The 26581-nt window shown below is 34.5% G+C and overlaps 1 long non-coding RNA gene across 3 annotated transcripts in view; it reads right to left on the bottom strand.

Moving 5' to 3' along the window:
• Nucleotides 1–1561: 1561 nt before the first annotated feature.
• Nucleotides 1562–26581, bottom strand: part of LOC126720630 (uncharacterized) — a 51550-nt gene continuing 26530 nt past the window's right edge. The window contains exons 3-7 of one of the 3 annotated variants that reach the window (XR_007653557.1): nt 5324–5416; nt 4623–4683; nt 2397–2464; nt 2118–2195; nt 1562–1967 (exon numbers count right to left, since the gene is read on the bottom strand). This is a non-coding gene — a long non-coding RNA (uncharacterized LOC126720630). The other 2 variants (XR_007653556.1, XR_007653558.1) reach the window with 2 other exon arrangements.

Raw genomic sequence — 26581 nt, 5'->3', positions numbered from 1 at the left:
ACTAGATAGCAAATTACATATGGAAAATAATTAATTTGATGTTGTTAAATAATTTTAAGGTATTACACAGAAGGGAAAAAAACTTGTGACTCGCTCAACCCACTGGGATTGGCCTAGTTAATCCAGTCAGTTTAGTTTCCCAATTTCTACTTCTACGTTCACTGTCCATGTTATTCAATTTCACTCTATTCCTACCTCCAAATAGACAAAACCGATAGAATTAAAGGCAAGTTCACGGATGAAGAAAAATAAGTTGAAGAAATATAAGCAGAAGACGCAAGAAGAATCAGCTAAAACCCAACTGTGGCTGTTTCAGTACTCTAAGAAACATTCCTCTGCAACTGCAATCCCCATATGTAGATGAATGAATCCATATGGGACACATTGGGATAGAATTTTTTTCTTCTTACTGTACATAGAGATTAAAATAGAGGAAGATTTATAGGATAAAATAATCTGGAAGAAGGTGCATGCGCCTTTATGTATGAAAGACACATTAGAAGGATTGTCATTTTAGTAATTGGGTCAGTTGCTCTGATTTTTCCATGCCATTCAACAGAAAATTATATAATGTTTTATCAAGGCAACTAAATTTTAATATTCATTATCATTTGAAAGTAATTTACTTCCTTTGAAAAATAAGGATAGTGCAGATAGAGAAATCTAATACAAATTTGTGGTTTATATATGCTTTTCGTTCTGTGATGTATTTTAATTTCTTCAGTATTATGCCTAACCTGGTGTATCTTCTTAGTCTTTTTAAACGATTTTGACTGCTTGGAGAGCAAGTGAAGTGGAGATTTGGTTTGTTTGCTTGTATATGGTTTTATCTTCTCAACTCTTTTTGAAAATCTTGATAGAATCTAATGGGTTTCATTATGCTCTGTTACTACTTTGATATCTGTGGTACAGTGACTCAGCAGTTTGATGCAGGACTTGAATGTTCTTGGCTTAATAAATTTGTCTGAAAGGCTTCTCAGGATCCATCCAGACAGATCCATTAGGTACAGAACATTTCAAAAAGTTTTCTCCCCTAAACTTTTTTGTCTTTCGTTAAGCTCTTCTATCATTTTTCCCTTCTATACCTCAAAGCATACTGTTTCATTCAATAAAACTTAATAATTTATTTTCTTCTCGTACGTGCAGCCTTTTGTCTGTAAGTTTACTTTACTCATTCAATAACTATTATTTCCTGGAGTATGCATTTATCATCACAACAATCACAATCAATTCTATAATGAAAACTATGGGAAGGAGCACACATCAAAGAGAAACAGCACATGTGAATATAGCTATGAATCATAAATCAGCTGAGAGGATTCTGTTTCTCATGTCACTTGGTAAGAGTATCACAGTTTATCAGATCATTCACTGTAGCAATGGAAATGTTAAGCTGCACAAAAGAGGACTCCAAATTTTTAATATGAGGGGGTGAGTGAAGATGGAAGTTTCTGTGGGAAATAATTTCCAGAAATACAAAGACAAAATAACAAGGTCAACTTTCTGGTGCCCCCCCCCCCCCCCCACCCAAACAAAATCTAATGCTATATGCTCTCTCAAGTTTTTATTACTGTGTTATATATGATGACCATGCTTCACATTTTCTTCACAAATTATGTCTGTCTGAATTTTTTTTTTTTTTGTAAGTCCATTTGAAGGCTACAACTAAGATAAGCAAGCTCATATAGAATTTAGATCTCCCTTTGCTGAATTCATCTTAATCAACCATTATATATAGGCAAAATAACATATTTTTACAAATGGCAACACCACATTCCTTTCACCCTTTGAACTCAACACATCATGTCATGATATGGTCATATGGTTTTCAATAGAGTTGCATATCTCACCTGTAGTCAGCAAGGGAAGGGATCAGATAACACCTCAGATGCAATTGTTCCCTTTCTCCCCTTTTTTGTTAGTCTACCTGTGAAGAAGTCTGATGCTGACTCTATCACCATCCTGGTCTAAATGTCAAAAGACCAAAAGGTGTATGAATTAGCCAAGCCTAAATAACAAAATGTATACCACCCAAAGGAGAATAAGCAAGAGTCCCACTTACAGCTCCAAGATATCACATACTATACTATTATTCTAGAAATTACAAATAGACTTACCTGGATATACATGGGCAAAGTTTTGGATTTTGAATCACCCTTCTTGTAGTGCCTCTACAGATCAATGGCACTTCTCAACTATAATCATGAACACAGGAAGAAATTCAGAAATCAAGATGGAACTTTCTTCTAAAAGAATTTAGAATATAATTAAGTTACAGAATCTAAACTCCTAGCAAGCAGATGGACCATCAAAGTCAATAAAAAGTGTCCTATTAACTTTATAAAGCCATAAACCACTACATGCATATCCAAGCTTCACAACAACTTATCCCATACATGGGCAAAGTTTTGGATTTTGAATCTCCCTTCTTGTAGTGCCTCTACAAATCAATGGCAATTCTCAACTGTAATCATGAACACAAGAAGAAATTCAGAAATCAAGATGGAGCTTTCTTTTAAAAGAATTTAGAATATAATTAAGTTACAGAATCTAAACTCCTACCAAGCAAATGAACCATCAGAGTCAATAAAGTGTCCTATTAACTTGATAAAGCCATAAACCACTACATGTATATCCAAGCTTCACAACAACTTATCCCCCCCAACCCTCAAAATCCAAATCCAAATCCCAAAAAAACAAAATGAAGCTTCACAATAAGCTTCACAAGAGCCATGTTTCTTCCCCTCACATAACAATAAGTCTCACTAATTAAATTCATGGTAGGTCTTGTCATTCATGTGAGAGGAGAGAGCATTGCTCAAAAAGTATTGTATAACTTTCCATTATTTAGATAGATATAAAATGACTAAAAATCTAAATGAGCTCTAGCATAATTCAAGAGTAAATGGGAGATTGTTTGAGTCAAACTTATTCAACTCCAAAGAAATCCTAAGATGAATTAAGTCTGATGAATGCAAAGAAAACAGTAGGCTAGAATGCTTTGGGCTATGGTAATGGCTTTAGGACCTAAAAAGAAAGAAAAGAATGTCAAGGGTGACCGGTGTTACCCGGCCAAGGACCCTCCGATGGTTAAGTCAGTTTTCTCTCTAGAACACAAGGATGGGAAACTCTCAATTGCCGAACTTACCTTGGGTGGATGGGACTTGTCCCGTTTATAGAGAGTTAGAAGTGGGTCTACTTGTTTGGATCCACCACCATCATAGGTGATGTGAGCGGTTAATGGAGAAAATGGGATTTGTGGAGCGGAATCTGAGGAGTTCCCTCCACGTTTTAGGAGCATTGTGTCATGGTCTGATTATGTGGAACCTTTGGAGAATTTCTTGTAGGATTTACCAAGTAAAATTTGGTCATCCATCCACTTGGTCGTCCATGGAGGATTTTCCTCCAACCAAAACATCTTATTATTAATGGATGGATACTATTCATGTATACTGTCATTCTTAGGCTTTTCTCCTGCTGAAGTACTTTGGATGCGTTCAAGTCATTGATGACTTGACCTTAATTGATTCCCATCAAAGTCTAATCTTATATATGGAACATGTTATCATAAGATAACGCTCACTTTGGTCAAAGTAAGAGCACATCATAATTGAAAAGCACATCTTAAATTAAGATATGTTCAATCAATTCTTGATGTGAATTTCATGTAAGAAAATAGAATCATGTGCATTCAAGTAATATAATGCAAACAAAGCTTTTTGAGTGAAGTTGAGTTTCTGAATCATCTTTTTGAAATTGAATCTATAAACATCCTAGATAGAGCAACAAATCAAAGATTCCAAGATACTACCATCATGATTACTTCAAGTCCAGCCCAAGTTTTACACTTGACCATGCCGATGCCATTTTACAAGAAACGTAGTTGGCAGTATATGACTAAAAGATATCACTTATATCCCTGGAAAATCATATTTTTAGAGTGTAGGGTAAACCCTTCTCACCAAGAATGTTGCCTAAAAGTTACAGAAAGGCATGAATCAGCAACCCAGTCAAAGTCATTGGTGGAAAAACAATTACTAGTGCCATACTGTTGTATATCAATTCCAGTTCGTGGAAAATCAACCAGCTTTCAGTTTCAGTTTGTTATTCTACCCACTTAGAGTCAAATTATACACAAACATTATTTTTTGGTAAGTAAAAGCTTTTTACATTCCATACACAGGAAATAATTTTCGAATGCTCAACATGGATCCAACCAAAGGCTGATGGCTACACATACATTATTGAATATATCAAATGCATTAATAGGAAATACCCTACGTTCTACTTCATTTATAATTTTCTAGATTGTGAATTATCTAAATCCAAACAATCTCTTAAGTAGAAGCGTAAGATCTAATTAAACTTTAAGCTATAATTTTAATTACAAAGAGACAGGCATTTAAATATTTCCCTAGTTCCATTGCTGCATGACTGTGACCCAAGTTGCGTAATGGCATATTCCCTAACCACATAAGTTTGAAAATTGAAATAATAAGAAAATTCACAAAAATGAAACAAATTTGAAGCAATTAAAATGTTACATAGAGAATAATTTGAGTATAATTGAAAAGCAATGCCACATAAACAAATTACATAGACAAAAATAGAGTTCACCACACCTTCAGTAAATGCAGATCTTTCTCAAAATCTAGGGTGATGGTTTGTGCAGGCAAGTCAAACCTATGTACATTTTACCGGCAAAAAAAAAAAAAAAAAAAAAATGTAATTATTCATAGCAGGAAAAAAAAAAATTATAAATGAACAAATCTTATTAGTTGAGACCCCCCAAAAAACAAAACTAAATTCCTCCAGCCATTTACACCTAAGATCATTTGAGGAGAGATTTAGTGATTAAGTTGAAACTGAAATATGCTAAATACACCCTAGCACAGTATTTAGAACCCTTAACACAAAGTTTTATGGCGAATTTGATTTTAACACTAATGACTAAACTAAACAATATAGTCCAAGTGTGAGTTACTTAGCAAATTTCTAGCTATTAGCTAACACTTAACTAATAGTTCATAAGCACTACCCAACACTTCATAAGCTCGAGAATGTGTAGCACAAAATTTATGCATTATAAATAAATTGAAATTAATTAAAACTCACCAATATTCTACTTTTTCATACTGGAAAACCTATCTACACCAGCCACTATAGTTGGCTTTGATGCTCCAACAACCATTATATAGCCCCAGACATCATTCCAAATTTAGAGGTTAGAGCAAATGGCTAACTATTTACAAAAAGGCAGAACAATCTCATCAAGTCACAACAATAAATTAAAAAATAAAAATTAAAGAAATAAAAAGCCTACCTATTATTATTGATCACTCATCTAGCCTGGAAGAAGAATAGCATCAAATCTGTCTGCTCCAAACATCCCCAAAATTGGATAGATTGGAAGTCCCTGAAAATAATTCAAACATAACTTAGTGCTATTTGTTCTAAAAAACATTTAAGCATAAATCAACTTCAAATTCTAATGGATGTGGCTGAAGCTTATGACCCACAGCCTCATTCTCCCTTTCTCTTTTTTTCTTTATTTTCTTGGTAAATACTGCTCTTTGAAGAAGTCAACAATAAGCAAAATTAGACACAACAAGCAAGGAAAAAAAAAAATTAAAAATGAGTAGGCAGTGCAAAGAAAGCAAGAAAGAAAATTAAACCTATAAACAATACACGCACACAAAATTTGTTGTATATCAAAGAAAATAACATACTAGTCAGTTCATGGAGTCATACAAGTAGTTAAGTTGTCTACAATCACAAAATAATTTATATATGTCTTATGTAAAGGAAGAATCATGCTCTATAGACTATAATTATGAAATTATATACTAATTTAAGTCATCAAGAATATGTCAATCAGTTCGTTCATATTGAAGACTAATTGTGCAAGTATCACCAGAATTTGACAATTTCAATTATTGGGGGCATTGCTCTCTATTTCGTATTTCAATAAATCAATCAAAACTACATCTCCTAACCGCATTTTTTTGCTTGCAAGAATATAACCAGAATAACTCATAAATTACTGTTGTCTCTCTCTCTCTCTCTCTCTCTCTCTCTCTCTCTCTTTTATTTTATTTTATTAAGGTAGTTTTTCATTTCTGGTTGAGATTTTCTTTCTTAAGTTTGGATGGAGGGAGAAGGAGGGGGGAATAGAGGAGAGTCGAGTAGTTTTGGCTTAGACTTCTTCTTCTTCTGTTCTGCTTAGAATTGGCTTTCTTTTGAGTATTTGGGTTAATCTCCATATGATAAGAATTTGATTTTAAATAGCCATAGTATAACTACTCAGATTTATGATCATATATCAAATTTAAAAGGAATTTCATTGAACATATATCATGCAACACCAAAAGAACATGTAATTTTAGATTTAAATAAATATTATCAGAAAATTTTCTGCTATAACCAAATTAATAATTTCCATTAAAAAATTAATTTTTTACAACCATAGTATAGCTACTCAGATTTATCACAACATAAGGGGGGAAAAAGGTTGAGTGAAAAGATCTCACATCAAATTTAATAGGAATTTCATCAAGCATATGTCATGCAACACCAAAAGAACACCTATAGAATAAGTTAATTCCAAGCAACCCAAAAAGATGATGATTCAGAAAAATGCACTTACCATTTCATCCCATCTAGCAATTAAGTTCCCAACAGATAGACCCATGAGTACAGAATATTAGCTAACAGCTTTGATGACCCTGAAACTGAAATTCTGCATTTTGATTGAACAATGAGAAAAATAGTATGAGACCCAAGATAAAAATAAATAAATAAAAACCAAATTTCAACCACAAATTTAAAACTATCTTAACATTATAAATAAATAAAGAAAAACCCACCACAGGATATAGTTAGAAGATAGAGTTTTGATTGAAATTGAAAAAACCCACCACAGGCTCCAAACCCATCAGACTATGCTGATCGTTCAAAAGAAAAACACTCCCAAACATAACCCTAAATCACATTTAAGGGGCAAAATTTATAAAACAAAATTAAAAAATTACCGGTAATGTTTTCGGAGGAAAACTGGTCTGACGGTGGTATAGGCTCTCTTGACTTGATCTCCACCGGCCTTCTCCCTCTCTCTCTCTCTCTGCTGCGTTCTTTCTCCCTCTCTCTCTCTCTCTCTTCTATTTTCTCTGATGTGACAAATGTGTAACTGTGAAGTAAGTAAATAGAATAACGTGTCTCAAATTTTTTTTTTTTTTTATTGTTTTTGATAAGAAGAACGGTTGAAGTTGAGTAATCAATTGGGTGTGAAAATGTGTGGACTTTAAAATTAGTAGGTTGAAATAAAATTGAGTTAATCCCTTTGTTTTTTTATTTTTTTTGGAATGTAATCATGTGATATGGTATTTAATATTAGATAGGTTTCTTTTTTTGAGAAAAAATAGAAAGAGATAATTAATTAATTAATTAATTATAAGTTATTTAATTATTAAATAACAATAATAATAATGGTAATCTAAACATAATAAGTTGTGAAAAATTTAATGCATAAATTCATTTCAAATTACATAGATTTGATAAATTTCAAGATTAATATAGATTTGATAAATGAAAAATAATGCAAGCATGAAAAATATGATCATTAAAAAAGTGGGGGAAAGAAAGTATTTCCTCTAGTGTGTTTGGATACGAAGAGAAACACAAAGGAAAGATGTGAGGTATAAATGTCATTTCACAAAAATAGACAAGACCTTTTGAGAGTATAAGGATCATTTTAAGGGAAAAAAATAATGGATTCTACAAAAGCATTTTTCCCTCCCATTCTTCCTTCTTTTTGTTTTCTTTTCTAACCAAACAAAGGAAAGTCAATCCTTTTTTTTTTTTTCCTTCCTCTTCCATCAAACCAAACAAAGGCTTAATCCACAAAATGAAAAGACACGTGTTTTCAATGTTTTCAAAAGTAATCACAAGATAAATTTGTATAGTTAAGTGAATTAGTAAACGAAAAGCATGACATTTCGCTTTTATATTATTATATATGAGAAATGTTAAGTTCACAACATTTTCATAATATTTTCACAACAAATTCTATGTGACAAGTTGTTATTGGTGGGGTAGAAAAGTAATTTCAGTGGTAGGTTTAAATTAGAACAAATAACAACTAACCACCTATGATTTGTTGTGAAAATGTTGTGTACGTAGCACCTCTCTTATTATATTGATTTAGATTTAGATATAAATATAGATTACTGTAATTTGGGGTTAGTGGAAGTGCATTCATTTGAACAAGAAAAATAAAACATTCCCAAAGAGACAACAATATTTAATGTGGTTGGTTGATTTCTAGCATACGTCCATGAGGAACACCAACCAAAATATCCACTATGATTGATATGGAATGTATCATAATAAAAAGAGAGTTTTTTTTTTTTTTTTTTTTTAAAAACCTCATATTTTAAGAGTATGTAACATTAGTTACAATTATTCTTTCTTATAAAAACTAAATCTTATATTAATTACTTTCTCAAAAAAAAATCTTATACTAATTGATGGTGTTATAAAATGCGCAACTCCCAATCTTGTCCATATGGCTCGTCCTAAGAAGATCAAGGAAGGCATGCAGGTTATTCATCCAGAATAATCTCGTCCATCCAGAAAATTGGTTGGACAAGATTACGATGTCTTAAACATACTTGGACTCGTTTTCCTGTCAAGGCTACAAATTCCTCACTCAATGAACGGTTTTCAAGGACAAACCCCAAAAGGTATGACTTCCTTGTTAGTTATGGAAGTTATATGTGAATCTTTCGAACCTTACAACGATTGGGAAGATAACTACCTTTGACAGGTACTATATAAGGTTTTTTCTACCGAAAGGTGATTCATTCAGACATTTTTTACTTGAGAAAACACTTCCTTTTACAGAGAATTTCAAGTTTACTAACTTCATCATCGGAGGACTTTTGGCCGGTCCCCTCTGACTCAGTATTCTATTTCAGGTTCAAGCCCAAAGATCATCAGCATCCGGGACTCATCAGCCTACTGATTTCCAAGGAAATATCACTAATTACATTTTTTTTTCATAAATTAAATAATTTTCAAATAGCACACTTTTTTTTTTTTTTGAGAAAAGAAATAGCACACATATTGTTCAACAACAAAATCTCTAATATCAATTATTGTGATACCTACATTCACGGGCAACACTAATTAAAATATTCACTACCAATGATATGAATTAGAACGACATTAATTAATACTCACAACTCACATGAAAATACTCACAAAGCCTCACCAACATAAACAAAACCTCTCACAAACACAAACTCACAATCCTAAAGCCCGAGTACACCCAATAACTCTCTCACGCCCACAAAACAACAAATTCTCAATACATAACAATGGGTAATCTTTCAATCCCAAATAATTGACCAACTATTATTTGAAGAAACCTAATTCATATTCTTCTAGGAACTTTCTCCTCTTTCCATGTGGGTGGAACCGTGGGCAAAAACTACCAAACCCTTTTCAACAAGGAAAATGCTAGAGATACATACTTTTTTACAAAAAAAAAAAAAAAAAAAATTACAAACTATTAATGTGACACGTGATTATTGGTAAATGAAAAAAATGATGTTAATAGTGGGCCCAACAGAGGTGGAGCCATAAATTTTTGTTTGGGGGGGGGGGGTGGGGGGCTAAGTTGTGATATTAATATATTTATCAAGACAACCTCTCTCTCACACACACACACACACACATTTTTTTTATTATACACTCACATATATACACACACTTTTTAATTTGATAAGTTATATATAAACTCATACCCAACAAAAAAAAAAAAAAAAAAAAAAAGCTCAATATTTTCTATCAAAATTATGTTTGATGGTAATCTTTCATAAAATAAATTCATTTTTACCATTTTCATAGTGAAATCTTTAAAATTTTCATTTTCAATACAAATTATCAAATTTTATGCTAAAGTAAGTCAAAAATCTTTCAATTGAACTAATGAAATTTTAATAAACATGAATAATTCAAAACTTAGAGGAATAAGTTAATCTCCAAACATATTTGAAGTTATTTTGCTCTAACCTATTATGTGATAACTAAAAAGACATTTCATGTGTAGTTTTAATGACAATATTTTTTTAATGAGTCAACAACTTTTTAATCACCATATAATGGGTTGAAAAAGATAGATTTAAACATGTTCGGTGCCAAACTTTATCAAATATTTAACAAATATAAGAGCATATTTTACAATAAAAAATAAAATTAAGAATAAGAAAGTTATGTCTTTATAACTATTAGACCAATTATTTTTTTTAATAGTATCATTGGACTAATTCAAATATTTGGGGAGGGGGGTGGGGGGGGGTGGGGGCGAACTTACCCTGTTTGTGAGCTAAGACCTCTCCCAAGCACTCACACAAATAGGAGGAGAAAAAAAAAAGGGGATAAAATGAACTATGACCTCCAAAACTTTTGTGTAATTGCAGACTATAGTAGAATAATAGATGGAACCTTCTTTCCATTTTTCGTTTATTTTAACATTTTTTGCACTGAATCACCTAGGGGGTGTTTGGTACTGTTGTTCAATCTACAGTTTTCAGTGTTTAAACAATATTACACGTATTTTCACACACTTTTTCACTCACACGTATCTCTACAAAACAACAACAATGTTATTAGAAATCTTGTACTAAACGGGCCTTAATGTGCAGCAAATGGACCCCTTCCATCATTTGATTTATTAATAACTTGGATGAAAAAAAGAAAAAAAGAAAAGAAAGAAAGAGGTGAAATAGATGGACAGTTGAGAATTTGAGAGAAGGGATCTATTTACTACAGTATCAAGATTTATGTACTAAATTGGGCAAAAAAAAAAAAAAAAAAGTTAAAGGAGTCTTACTACAAGATCATAAAAGTTCAACAATTCTTAGCGTACTTTACTGAAAAATGAATAATAAAAAGCCAAAATAGTAAAGACAAAGAGAGAAGGTGATCCCAATTGACTAATTGTTCTTCTTGCTTTGATGCTGGGTTCATTAAAAAGTTCTATGAGGAAGTTGTTGTTAATTGAGTGAGTTTAGTGGAGTATTATACGTACAACAACAATTAATAAAGCCTTAATCCCAATAATTTGGGTTGGCCCTAAATCCTAGTGGATTATTATATGTATTGTTTCATTAAAAAATACTTCACAAATATTAATAGACTGATTACAAATAATTACAATAAGGAAACTTTTCTATGAGTACAAAAATATACTTATATATGAAATTGTTTTTTCTTATTGGTTCTTCATATATTATGTGCTTCACTCCATTAAGTTCTTTACAAGTCAAAAATGTCTTGTAGCTCAACTATCATTTCTTAATATTTCAAATGATTGAAAAGTCTAGGGTACAAATTCTTCATTCCTTAGTGTAACTATGGATTATAAAATAATAATAAAAATAATAATAATAATAATAAAAGCTAGTTCTTTCCAACAAAGTTGTAGTTTTAGTCTCCAAGTCCTCCTAACTATGAAAAATATATCATACAACCCTAGTTAATAATAGTTCTCTAATTCTCATTGGTCACAGGATTTACACATAAATAATCTCTAGAAGATTCTAATAGCTTCAACAGAAATTCCCGCGCAGATGCTCTAATTAAGTTCGTGGCATAACTGCTCTCTACACGTGCCATAACTGATTTTCAATCCATTTAACCGTTGCCTTGCTACTGGAGATGCAACGCACCGTTTGACAGCATTATGAATTCTCAAGTTTGATAAACGCACCGTTTGAGTAAGTGATCACACGTGTTATTGACAGCAGGTGTTATCTCTTACGGTGTCGTTTTCCTGATACCTCTGTTGCTGGTCTTCTTCTTCAACAAATAGCAGCTTGTTCAATTCTTGGTGCTCCTACTTTGTTTAGACTCATGTCTTTTTTTTCTTCGTATATAATCCTGGCTATCTTTCATTTTGTGATGCAAGACATAAGGTGTGAAGGGCATAATAAGCTGACATTGGTTATAGCACCAGGCAAGCACCAATGTGTGTATCCGAAAGGATGCTTCAAAAGTTGAGGGAAAAAAGGTTAGAGGCTCAGGAGTTTGATGCATGGCTTGCTAGTAGTCAACATTACAAACGTTGAAGTTCATTTTCTAATGAACCTGTCTTGAAGATTTCTCATAATAACGGTTTATGGAGTGACTTGATTCTGATTGTGTTAAGTTGCAGGCTATCAGGAGATGTTGAAGGAGATGCTGAATTGTCATATACTGTCCACATTTCAAATCAGCTCAATCTAAAAGAAAGAACTCTATTACATCTTGCCTGTAGTAGTTTTGTTGGGATTCATGCCACGTTTGGGAATGCCTTTTTGAATTTGCATATATAAACCCAGCTCTTAGTTTCTTTTAGCTAAAGTTTACTACTCTATGGAGAGGAAAGATATGCCTTATCCACCTATTTCAAATTTTCATGTGATTAATCAAACTAATCATTCTTTTGTTCATTTTTGGTAAAACATCCTTTATGCCTTTTCCATCTTTTGTGTGTGTTTTGTTATTAGTAAGTTAGACATTAAACATTCTCAAAATAAAATTTAGACATGAAACTAGTGGATTTGAAAACCACGTTATCCTTTCCTTCATTTTTCCATGTTTGTGGTCATGTAACAAAGTTTTTTTTTTTTTTTTCCTACATGCTTGTTGTCTTTGCCTACAGCGATTTGTGCTTAAGTGCACAGCAACTTACCAAATTCATAATGAGCTTAACCTATTTAATGCTCAAAATATTATTGAATTTGAAAAGAACATTGATCTTCAAGAGTTTTAACAGGTGAATTTCTATAACAAACATAAGTGTATTGATCTTTGCAAAAGTTTCTTCATATCTTGGGATTTAAATATTTATTTATTTATTTTATTTGGTTGAAGTGTGATGTTTACTTCGTAAACCTTTCATTTTAAGAAAGATTTTAAAAAAGAAAGCTCCTGCACGGAAAAGAGGAAAAAGAAAGGCCTAATTTTTCTAGAAAAGATAATAAGAAATCTTCAAAGTGCTCTGGTAAGTGGTAAGGAGGTCATAATCTCTTTTCCTCCTTTGATAAGTTAGTAAATGTTAATGAGTGTCCTTGAAAAGCCCCATAATAATTTGCTTCAGAACATAAAATGGAGAGGATCTGTTCCATTGGGAGAGCACATATCTTGGAAGCTTTACTTTTGGCTTTTTTCAACTCGTAACTTTTGATCATTTAGGAACAATACGTCTCATTTTGAGATCAATGCTTGAAATTTTTGGATATTTCAAATTTGTGAGTAAGCCTTTGGCTTTCAGGCACCTACATTTCAATACAAGTCACTTTCCTTTTTTCCTAGTCAAATACTAGTATGTGTGATGACTTTTGCAACTCATTATCTCTTTTCGAGATTTGACATTGGCTGAGCTATAAAGCCAAAATATAAAGGTGTGGGAAGATATATAAGCACAAGTCAATGCATGTATCAAAACCATCAAGACTATTGACTAATCATTTATGATAAGCTTGAAGATCGATTTACAGCAATCACACATAGATGTCAAGAATTTTCCTACAAAGATAGATATGCATATAAGACAAGCTAAGCTCGTAAATGTACTACGCCATTAGTACGAAGGTACTAGGCCAAACTCATATGTGAAATACACAACACAAGTGAAAGTTCAATTAGTCTATAAAACACCAATGAACGTTTAGACCCCCAAATTAAAAATTACCAACACAAGCTTATACACAAACAATATATGTGTGGAAAGATGAATATAAGCTAAATCCAAATTGGTAAAACACTCCAAACCAAAATTAATCACAACCACAGCAGTAATTAAAAGGTAAAGAGTAAGGGAAGAGAGATGCAAACACAAAGATAACACAGTGATGTGTTATCGAAGAGGAAACCGAAGTACTCAGCGAAAAACCTCTCCGCCGCCCTCCAAGCGGTCAATAATCCACTAGAGAATAAAGTTGGGATACATGAATAGCAGAAGACCCTCCAAGCCTAATCTACCCAGTGCACCTAAGCCCTAGGTTACGCCGAACCTTGTCTTCTCTAGCTTACCGGATCCCGCAATAGCCCATTGCATCAACCAAATGAATTGGTCCTTTCTAAACTGCTTCCCAAACACCAAAATACCTCCTCATTGATATGGGTATGGTGAGATAAGTATTTGGCTAAATGTACCTCTCAAGGATATGTCAATGGAGAAGGTGAGAGTAGAGGAATTTGGAGAATCAAATGATGAAGATTGTGGATAAGTCAATCTTGTTTTTCTCTAGGGTTTCTCTCTCAAAATTCTCTCTAGAAGCTCTTTACATTTCGTGGGAATAAGGGTATTTATAGCGGTGTGTATGAGGTATGTGAAAAGTCATGTTTCAACCAAATAGGGCATTCTGGCGACTCAACCTCGCAACTGGAACGAGTCGCGAGTTTGAGTGCGAGCTAATTGCCTGGCTAGACTGGAAGTTTTGTCCTGTAGTGCTCCAACTGGCGTGACCTTTCAACTCCCTCTACATGCTTCACATGTGTACCATTCTGGCGACTTGCTAGTCGCGAGCCAATTGCGAGCCAGTCGCGAGATCCAGTCGCGAGACTCCTTTGAATTGCACACATCTTGAGTTTTTTTCACACTCTCTCACACATTACCTTTACATAATTCCCACCTAAATATAGGGTATCTAATTGCTAAATTACAAGCAAATTTGGCATAGAATAAAGCCAACACATGATTGAATAAATTCAACCTTACAACAAGTGATCAAACTTTTTGGAGATTTTTCAATTTTTATGGGTTTTGAATTTTTCAAACACACTAAAAAACAGAATATGAAAAGTAAGATCAGAAAAAACAAGCGCAAAACAACCTTGAAAAGAAACATACTAAAATGAAAAAAAAAAAAAAGCAAACAACCAACCAAAGTCACAACATATAGGAAGAATTGATGCATGGACATAGTCAAATGCTTATGCATGTGTACCCTTCTTCACCCATACGGCACGTGTGTTTGGGTTGATATCCCTAGAGGATTGGATATTGGAGTTGTGATTCTCAAACCTTTGGCTGAAGCTTGCTAAACAAGAAGTGATGGTATCTATTATCTACATCACATCATTAAAACCAGAATCAGGTTCTCGCCCTTTTGATTGCTTGGCGTTCCAATTCCCATTTCGTTGTCCTCATAGCCTTTGAGACTCTGCAATGGTGGCAAAAATGTTGAACTTGAGGACCTCTTTGAGACTTTGGGAGAGACTTTCCTTTTGCCTTAGGTTTGGCCATAAGTGGATTTTGATGCTTTGTCAAGACCTTTTGAGCAGTTCCATTTGACTTCTTCTCCACCTTCACATTCTCAATACTTGGAGTTGCTACCATTGGTTCCTTAACCTTAATAAACTTCATCTCCTTGGACACATTGGCACTTGAACTATTCTCTCCGGTATATCCTAAGTCGCTTTTGTCATAAAAAGGCTTTTGATGAGCAAGCACTTCATCAAGCTTCTTGGAGGCAACCCACTCCACTTTAGCATTAGCTTGAATCACTTCAAGCTCAAGAAACTTGATCTTGGAGTAGGCTTTGGTTAGTTCTTCATTTAGTGCCTCAACTTCACACTTTGTTTCTTTATACCTCACGAGTATGTTCTTGTAGTCTTGTTCAGCTTTCTTCATTTTTCTGATGGCTGCCTTAGCCACTCTAGCATACTCTCCGGTCTTCTCAAGAAGAGAATTATAGGATTCTTGCAATCCCTTGGTTCCTTCATCTTCATCATCGGATTCTTCCCCAATTCCCATAAACTCTACTTTGGTGTGCTCACCGAGTTTTTCCATTAGAAGGCTCAAATCTTCCCAATGAGTCCACAGGTGCAATGGCCATAAATGCGAAGTAATTTCCTTCTCCATCACAACTTTCTTCTGAATCAGAATTGGAGTAATTTTACCAATCACCACTTCATTTAGCTTCCCATAAAATGAGTTGAATGACTCGTCTTCTGTTAAGATGCTGGGTATGTTGGCTTAGGTGTGCTGGCTGTGCAATGTTGTGCTAATAGTGTGTCTGATGTGCCAACAACTGGCTCCGTAGCTGGTGTATGTGGGAGGTTCCTAATAGTGTGATGAGCTGTGCCTACTGTGATGATGAGGCGTGTGTGTAGTGGTGCTAGACAGAGGCATGTGTAGTTGAGTGAGTTATTAGTGTTAGTTAGGAAATTGTTAGATAGTTACATATAGTTACAATATAGTTACAATTGGTAGTTACTGAGCTGGTTAGTGTTGTAATTGTATATAAGGCCAATTTTGGGAATAATGAAGAGGGCTTGGAATTACTCAATACTATTCTTTCTGTTCTGACTCTTTACTTTTCCTTTCTTTTTCTTACTCTGTTAGAGGTGGTCCCCTCGAAGTGACCCATATTTCTTCTTCCCATTTCTCTGTTTCTTCCATTCCTTCTTTTTGTAATTCAGTTCTTAACAATTGGTATCAGAGCCCTCTTTCCTGCGACCATGGCTGAAACTTGATCTACAACCTACATCAATGAATCCATTGCATCCTTACGTACTATCACAGACCACCATGCCCATTCTCTTCAAGAAATCACGCAGCAGTTGAATGCCATCAATGTTGCATTGCAGAAGTTAATAAAGGCTGAAGATAAGAGACAACAACCATCATCTCCTAGTACACCATCATCCCAAGCTATGTCTCTGCCATTACAAAGTTTGGCTAAAAGTGTGAGACTTGAATTTCCAAGATTCAAAGGAGATGATCCAGTAACTTGGGTATACAAGGCTAATCAGTACTTCAATATCTATCACACCCCACTGAGTGAGAGGCTTCTGATGGCTTCTTTTCATATGGATGGTGAGGCTCTAGTATAATTCCAAGATTATGAAGCATCAGGGGTATTTATGGCTTAGGAGAGTTTTGTGTAGGCCTTGTTAATCAAGTTTGGTTCGTCTGCCTCTGAAGATCCTATGAAGGCTTTGACAAAGTTGAGATAGACCAGTAATGTGATTAATTACAAAGGCCAATTTGAAGCCCTCTCAAACAGAATTAGGGATTTGTCTGAAAGTCACAAATTGAGCTGTTTTCTCAATGGCCTTAGAGATGAAATTAGATTGCCTGTAAAAATGCTTAATCCAAAAACTCTCAATGAGGCTTTTGGTTTGGCTAAGATTCAAGAGGAATATGTGATGAGTAGCAAGAAATTTCTAAAATCATCTTCACAAGAAGTGACTAAGCCTTCAATTCTTGGACTAAGACCGGAGATTAGGCTGGATTCCAAGTTCAAGTTGCCTCTACAGAAGTTATCACTAGCACAGATGGAAGAGAGAAGGAAGAAAAGACTCTACTTTAATTGTGATGAGAAATTTCAACCTGGATACCATTGTAAGTCTGCTAAACTCTTTCTATTGGAAGGTCTTTATCCCTTTCAAGGGCCTAGCTCTAGTGTACAATTGGTAGAGCTTAATGAGGGTGATAGTGCATTGGCTTATAATTTTGATGTGCCTCATCTTGCATCTGTGGAGTCTGAACATAATGTGCTTGAACCAAAGATTACACTATATGCGCTTCTAGGTAGTCCTTCACCTAGTACCATGAGAATTAGGGGCACAATTAATGGTCATTGGGTTGTCATTTTGATTGACACTGGCAGCACTCATGATTTTTTTAATGCTGCCATTCTTTCCAAATTACAACTACAATTGGACCCTACTGTTTCATTTGAGGTTAAGGTGGCTAATGGGGAAACAATCAAGACTAAGGGTGTTTGTGTAGATGTTAAGGTGGTTATGCAAGGTCATGTCTTCTTTTTGGATTTGAATGTTTTACCCTTAGGAGACTGTGAGTTGGTCTTAGGGACTCAATGGCTAAGATCTTTAGGTATGATACAGTGGGATTTTTTGGCATTGTCAATGCAATTCATGCATCTTGGCAGACCTGTTACATTGTTTGGGTTGCATCCTACTAATTCCACTCTCCAAGAAGGTGATCACTTCTTTAGGAAGCTTGTCAGTAAGGGAATTTTTTTGCAGATAGTTTCTTTGGGTTCTGGTACACCTACTGGATTGCCTCCTTCTAGAGGGCATGAACACCAAATCCTTTTAAAGGATGGTACTACTCCAATCTGTCAAAGGCCTTATAGGTACCCACACTTTCAAAAAACTGAAATTGAGAAGATCATTGCTGACTTGTTGGAAGCTGGTTCTATTAGGCCTAGCCACAGTCCATTCTCTTCTCCAGTTTTGTTGGTAAAGAAGGTAGATGGATCTTGGAGGATGTGCATTGACTATAGGGCTTTGAATTAAGCTACCATCAAGGATAATTTCCCCATACCTGTAATTGATGAGTTATTGGATGAGCTTGCTGGTGCTACCATTTTTTCCAAGTTGGATCTGAGATCAGGGTACCATCAAATTCGTATGAGGGAGGAGGATATTTCGAAGACTGCCTTAGGACCCGTGATAGGTATTATGAGTTCTTGGTTATGCCATTTGGTTTAACTAATGCCCCATCTACCTTTCAATCCCTTATGAATGATGTTTTTAGGCCTTATTTGAGAAGGTTTGTGCTAGTATTCTTTGATGATATTCTTGTTTTCAGTCCTATCTTGGAGCTTCACCTTCAGCATCTTAGATCAGTTTTGGAATTGTTGCCGCAATATCAGTTGTATGCTAAGAAGAGTAGATATGCATTTGGGTGCTCAGAAGTGGAATATCTTAGGCATATCATATTTGGCCAGGGCGTGAGCACAGATCCAAGGAAGACTGCAGCAATGGAGGCTTGGCCAATTCCTACTTCTGTCAAGGCTTTGAAGGGGTTTTTGGGCTTGACTGGATATTATAGGAAATTTATCAAGAACTATAGACAGATTGCAGCTCCCCTGACTGCTTTGCTTAGAAAGAATGCCTTTAATTGGTCTGTTGAAGCTGAAACAACTTTTAACCAATTCAAAGCAACTGTAAGTAAACCTCTTGTCCTAGCTCTACCTGATTTTAATCAAACTTTCATTATTGAGTGTGATGCATCAGGTAGTGATTTAGGGGCTATTTTGATGCGAAATCATAAGTCAATTGCTTTTCATAGTCAAGTTCTTAAGGGCAAAGCACTACAATTGTCTACCTATGAAAAAGAATTTTTGGCACTAGTCACAGCAGTACATAAATGGAGAACTTATCTCTTAAGCAGGCCCTTCATTATAAAAACTGACCAACAAAGTTTGAAATACATCCTAGAGCAGAGAATTGCTACTCCTACCCAACAAAAATGGATAACTAAATTGCTAGGGTATTTGTTTGTGGTAGAGTATAAGCAAGGGTGTGAGAACAAGGTAGCTGATGCCTTGTCTAGGAGGTGTGAGGATTCAGCTGTTTCTAACTCTACTATGGTCTCTCCATGTTTGTGTCTAATTTCTTTTCCCAGCCCTTCCTAGATTAAAGAGTTGAAGGCTACCTATCAGTCCTCCCCTGTGATGCAGCAGCTGCTACAACAGCTACAATCTGGTTCAACCTGCCTTAAGTTCTTTTCTTTGCACAATAGGTTGATTTTGTACAAAGGGAGGGTTTATTTAGATCCACAAAGTAGTTTGAAGTCCAAGGTGATTCACTTGGTCTATGACAGTCCTTTGGGTGGCCATTATGGCTTTCTCAAATCCTTTCATAGATTAAAACAAGATTTTTTTTTAGGTGGGGATGAAATCAGACTTGAAGCTCCATATCAGAGAGTGTGGGGTTTGTCAGCAAATGAAGTATGAAACTTGTAAGCCAGCTGGGTTGTTACAGCCTCTTCCCATTCCTCATAAGCCTTGGACTGCTGTTAGTATGGATTTTGTAAGTGGCTTACCTATTTCTTAGAGGTTGGATACAATAATGGTGATTGTGGATAGGCTTACTAAATATGTCCATTTCATTGGATTGTCTCATCCTTTTTCTGCTGCTAAGGTGGCTGGCTTGTTTGCTCAAAATTTCCTTAAATTGCATGGTATGCCAACCTCCATTGTTTCTTATAGGGGCCCAGTGTTCACTGCTAAATTTTGGACTGAGCTATTTAAATTACAAGGGGTTGAACTTGCCATGTCCTCAGCATATCATCCACAAACTGATGGCCAAACAGAAGTAGTGAATAAATGCCTAGAGCAATACTTGAGATCTTTTTCTGCAGATAGGCTTACTGAGTGGTCTGAGTGGCTTTACTTAGCTAAGTATTGGTTTAACACCAATTATCATTCAGCTACAAAAATAACTCCATATGAGGCTGTGTATGGATTTCCCCCTCCTCGTTTGATGGATTACATTCCTGGAACAACTCAAGTGGCACCTGTGGATTCTCTCCTTCAATCCAGGCAGCAGATCTTAACCCTACTCAGACAAAACTTGGTAGATGCCCAAGCTCGTATGAAGCAACAAAGTGACCTTTACAGATCTGAGAGAGCTTTCAATGTTGGTGACTGGGTTTACTTAAGGCTACAGCCTTACAAGCAATAATCAGTGGCTCACAGAGCTTCTCATAAGCTCTCCCCTAGGTTCTTTGGTCCTTACCAGGTGTTGGAGAAAATTGGAGAGGTTGCTTATAGGCTGGACTTACCATCTAATGTTGCCATACATCCAGTATTCCATGTCTCTTGCTTGAAGGCTAAGCTTGGACACAATCATGTGGCTGTTGCCTTGCTTCCATCAGTGAACTCTAATCGCATTCTTGCACCTGAACCAGTTGTTGTTCTATAAACCAGGTCCCACAAGCTTATAAATAGGCTTATAACTCAACGCCTGATTCAGTGGCAAGGAGAAAATGCAGATGATGCTACTTGGGAGGATTTGCTTATCCTTCAACAACAATTCCCTAATCTTGTGGGCAAGTTGTTTTAAGGAGGGAGGAGTTGTTAAGATGTTGGGTTGTTGGATTAGGTGTGCTGGTTGTGTAGTGTTGTGCTAGCTGTGTAGTGTTATGCTAATAGTGTGTTTGATATGCCAATAGCTGGCTCCGTAGCTGGTGTGTGTGGGAGGTGCCTAATAGTGTGATGAGCTATGCCTACTGTTATGATGAGGCGTGTGTGCAGTGGTGCTAAACAGAGGCATGTGCAGTTGAGTGAGTTGTTAGTGTCAGTTAGTTAGGAAACTGTTAGATAGTTACAATATAGTTACAATCGGTAGTTATTGAGTTGGTTAGTGTTGTAATTGTATACAAGGCCAATTTTGGGAATAATGAAGAGGGCTTGGAATTACTCAATACTATTCTTTTTTGTTCTGACTCTTTACTTTTCCTTTCTTCTTCTTACTCTGTTGGAGGTGGTCCCCTCGAAGTGACCCATATTTCTTCTTCCCATTTCTCTGTTTCTTCCATTCCTTCTTTTCGTAATTCAGTTCTTAACATCTTCACTCATCTTCAAATCCTCGAAGTGTGTGGTAAGCATTTGCAACTTGGTGTCCTTCACCTTTTTTATGCCTTCATAGGTAGTCTCCAAGATTTGCCATGCCTCTTTGGCAATTGTAACATGAGAGATCCTGTGAAATTCGTCAGGAGAAACACCACAGAAAATAGCATTTAAAGCCTTGCTATTGGCGTTAGCTGCTGCAAAGGCTGCCTTATCCTATGTGGATTTGGCGGCCTCCTGCCTAGTCCATCCTATCTCAACAGCGTCCCAAGCACTATCATCAATAGAACATAGAAATGCCCTCATATGGACTTTCCAAAATGCATAATACTCCCATCAAAGTATGAATTAAGCGATTGAGATCGATCCATCTCAAAAAGGGTCTAGGATCACACTTAGGTAATGAAACCACAGCAAGTGCACTCGCTCTGATACCAATTGAAAGCTCGAATGTGTGTGAAAACACAAGAGTTGTTTAGACCCCCAAATTAAAAATTACGGCTCGGTTGATTTTACTCTACCTTAAACTAAGTGCGGAATAGAGTAAATGCGAGTGAACAAACAATATAACTACTCTAAGCCATAGTAATCAAATATCAACAATAAATGAAAGCTAAAAGAGTAGGGAAGAATGATGCAAACACAAGATAACACCACGATGTGTTATTGAAGAGGAAACCAAAGAACTTGGTGAAAAACTACTTTGCCGCCTTCCAAGCGGTAAATCGATCTACTATAAAATAAGTTGAAGTACACAAATAACAAAAGACCCTCCAAGCCTAATCTACCCCATGTACTTGAGCCCTCCAAGCTCCTGCTACCAACTGACTTGACAAAGCCTTATCTTCTCTAGCTTTTTGGATCACATAATTCAGTCCGATTGCATCCACCAAACAAATGGCTTCTTCCAATGCTTCCCAGTAGCACCAAAATCTCATTTTACACTCAAGATGAGTGTGGTAAGTGTTTGGGCTATCAATCTCTCAAGGATTTGGATATGGAGAGGTAGGAGTTGAGGAAAACCACACAAGATTGTATAGAGGATTGTGGGTATAACAATCTCTAACTCTCAAGGATTATGGCTAGGGCTTTCTTTCTGAAAAGCACTACTTTCAATATGTGGGTAATGATGGTATATATAGTGTGGGTGAAGACATAGTGGAGCAGATATGCCAAAATAGCAAAACAAAATGTTTCGCGGGTATCTCGGGGGAAGGCCTTACCTGTGAAATATTCACGAAAACCAGTTGTCATGACGCATTCCAGTCATGTGCTGTGCACATGGCATCACTTCGTAGGAAGTCTTCTTGCGAGCTACTTGCGAAAACTCCTTTGATCTTCAATGTTGTCTTGAGTCTTCACACTCTTTCTCACACACAACCCATACAATGAAATCCCACATAAAATACTGGGTACATAAGATTGAACAAAATTACAATAAAATTTGGCATAGAATTAAAGTCAACACAAAATAGTTATAAATAACAACTTTATAGGTGGGAATGACACAAAGACGTTGATGAATTAAATGAAAAAGAAGAGAGGGAAAGAAAAAGGAAGCAAATGAGTAAGAGTAGCCGACTTGGCTGTAATACAAAATTATAAATACTCTCTCCATTTTGAGATATGAGAATATATATATATATATATATATATATAGGTGTTTTAGGAAGAGATAGGAATTGAGATGGCAAGACAATTAAACCCTCGTGTCGCGTTAGCTTATTTTATGGGTTGGGCCAATGACTTGGAAAATTAAAGGTCTTGTGGGTCACACTATTACATTTATATCTTTAAGCTATTGTGGGCTAAAATTATGGTCTTGTGGTTGTGGGTCACTCTATTCAGTAGCGCACAGTACACTGGAGTTTTTGGACTATAGAATTGTTATAAAAATAATAACTATATCTACCTACTGTTTATCATAATAATCCTACCTATTGTTCATTATTTATTTATTTTTTTGAGAAGACTCTCTACTGTTTATTAATAATAATTATAATTATATCAACTATTGATTTCAATTCGCTCATACTTTTTAGTTTTGTCTCTGCCTCTTTAGGACCGTCAGTGTATGGAAATAATTAACTTATGACAATAATGCTAGACATTTAGCACATTCTCAAGGACCCAGCAGCAAATAAGACAAAGACATCCTCTTGGCAAAATTATATTTAATTAATTAAATCATTGTAATTTGGGCACATGCCAAAAGAAAAAGTTAAAAAAGGCAGTCAAGAACTCAGGATCAGAGGGTTTTGGAATTTCTAATCATTGCTCACTTCTAATTTCTAATTATTTATAAATACATGTTTTTTGTTCTGGGGGTGGTGGGATTTAGGAATCTTCCAAATTAACATTTAAGAAACGTTTAATTAGTAGTTTTATCTCTTTTTTTTTTTTTTGAGAATCGTCTCTTAAAATTTGTATGTTTGGAAAAAAATAATCACAACTTTTTTAAGTCATTAATATACCAAATCCCTTCAACCGTGAAAACGAGTAACACCATTAGAAGACTTTAATCTTGTTAACGTCTCACCAAGTCTTTGGTCATTGTTGAAGCTTTCAAAGACTTGGAAAGCTATAGTCTTGAAATTTTGGACTATATAAAAATTGTTTGATGTAAAGACAATAATCAAACTTGTAGCAATCATGTTATCATGATTAGTTTTATGTCATCCATTACTTTTTCCTCAAATAAATTAAAAAATAAAAATAAAATTGACTATAATTACATATCTGGTTATCTAATCTTTAGTATCCCATGCAATGATCAAGAAAATTCAAGAAAAAAAATATTTTTATATAACACATATTTATTCAAGTTTAAGCTCCAAATTACATCCTCCAACTTAAACTTATTTTCAAATCAATCATTTAAGTTTTTCCTTTCTTTCATTTCAGTCTTTAACTTTAAATATGTTTTCAATTTAGTCTTCCCAATAGCATCCAATCTTGCCACTAGTTTAATTTTTTTTTTCATATTCCAAAATGACATTATTTTAGTGAACTTAAGGAAGAATTGGATGGAAGGAACTAGCATATACTGTGGACTATATGGCAGAATTCTTTGATGCAGATTCATAGATTAATAAAAACTAAAATAGAATAATAATAGACGAACATTTCTTTTTCTTTTTTTTCTTTCTTTCCTTTTGTTATGAAAAAAAAAAATTTCATAATCGACGTCTGATTTATTATAGCTATAAACTCACATTCTTTTGAGAGTATTCAAAAAACATAACGTCAGATTCAATTTTGAAGATATTTTCCATTCATTTTACTAAGGAAATTATATATACCAATAAAATTCTTGTGTATTCCAGTTGCATTCTCATCCCTGGCTAATGAAACATTTCTAAAGCCTTTTTAGTAAGTCAAATCTAGATCAGCTATTGACAAAAATTTAATTGTTGTCACTTTTATTTTGTTTCATGCTAAATTACAAGAGCTACTTTCAAATAGGATGGCATTTATATTGATAAATATGTTTTGTTTCCTTTTATACTTTATACTTAGTACTTCATCTTTTTATATATATATATACACACTCTAGAGAAAATTATAATATGCAGCGAAGTACATTGTACATGGAGAAATGTCAATTCAACTATAAAGCCCTTGGTCAGCATATAATCTTTTTTTAGACCGTAACAAAATTGTTCAATGCATCAAACCATGAGGCATATGCTCGTTGCCTACTCTGTACATCTCTGATGTGGGGAAGAAAGCAAGGAGGGGACCTCTACAGTGCTCAAATCTTTTGTTTTTGTTTTTTATTTTTTATTTTCATTATGTAAAACTCATATTTCTTGTTATTTGATAAATACTATGAAGAGATAATTAGTATTGTTTTAATTTATTTGACCATCTTTTGATAATTTTGGTTAGAGTGCAAATAATTTTCTTTCATAAATACCCTTAAGTTATTACTGTTTGTTATATAATGGACAACCTTCTTCTATTAATAACAACTAATTAGGGGGAGTTGGCTTACGGGTAACAACTAAGAAAAGTTTAATTAGTTGCTTTATCTCCTAAAATTTTTTTGAAAGAAAATGATATCATTCATTTTTTAAGTGATTGATACACCAAATTCCTTCAACTTTGAAAATGTGTGACACCATCGAAAGTTTTTTTTTTTTTTTTAGGTAATACCATTAGAAAACTTAAATCCAGTTAGCATTTTAACAAAGTCTTTGATCATTCTTTGGAACTTCAAAAGACTTTGAAAATTCAAGTCTTGGAATATTTTTCTTTGATCGCTATAGTTTTGAAATTTTGGACTATATTAGAATTGTTTGATGCAACTTGCAAAGTTATAGACAAAACATGTGACAACCAATCAAACATGTAGCAATCATGTTATCCGAATAAGTTTTATGTTGTCCCTTTCTTTTTGCTCAAATTAATTAAAAATAATAATTTATGATTAGATATACTCATTTTTCCTGTGTAATAATCAATAAAATTCATTTTAACATAATACATTTAATTACAAATGGTACTTGGAAGCTGAAGCTTTGGGAGGAAGACAAGCAAGATCAAAATAAGGTTAACAGACTTATCAAACAACGTCACTCAACTTAAATGAATCCTCATTGAACCAAAACATTACCGTTTTGTAGTTGGGCTGGAATATGATAGTTAGAAACATAGCCTTTAGAATCTCCTTTTCCCCATTCGTTTGAGAGGGGACGTTGAATTAGACGAGCTCATGCTGGTTAGACAAAGACTAGGTGAAATGCACGCTGGTTAAATGAAAGATATCTGTCAATTTGTATGCCAGAAAACAAAATACAACTATTCTTACTATAAGGCATAATGAAAGATATTTGTCATCAATTTCTATGGGAGAAAATAAAATACAATTATTTTACTAAAAGCCATTGAAAACATGTGGTATAGGTTAGATTTCCAGTTAATGCTTCTCCAGTTTTTGATCATTGTTTGGACCTCGCAAAGACTTTGGAAAGTTGTAGTTGTGGAATTTTGGACTGTATAAGAATTGTTTGATACTGATTGCGGAGTTGCAGAGATAATGCGTAGATATTATGTTATCCAGGTCCCTCTGTTATTCATACTAGATTGAGAGTGTAGCAATCAAGTTTTTGGGTCAGTTTTATTTTTATGTCATTTGTTTCTCTTTCCTCAAATATTTTATTATTAAAAAAAATTAGTATGCTTACAATGATAGAAAA

Source organism: Quercus robur, chromosome 4 (assembly GCF_932294415.1).
Source record: "Quercus robur chromosome 4, dhQueRobu3.1, whole genome shotgun sequence".
Taxonomy (NCBI): domain Eukaryota; kingdom Viridiplantae; phylum Streptophyta; class Magnoliopsida; order Fagales; family Fagaceae; genus Quercus; species Quercus robur.
The sequence above is the reverse complement of the archived record's forward strand: the minus strand, read 5'-3'. Positions and strand labels throughout refer to the sequence as shown.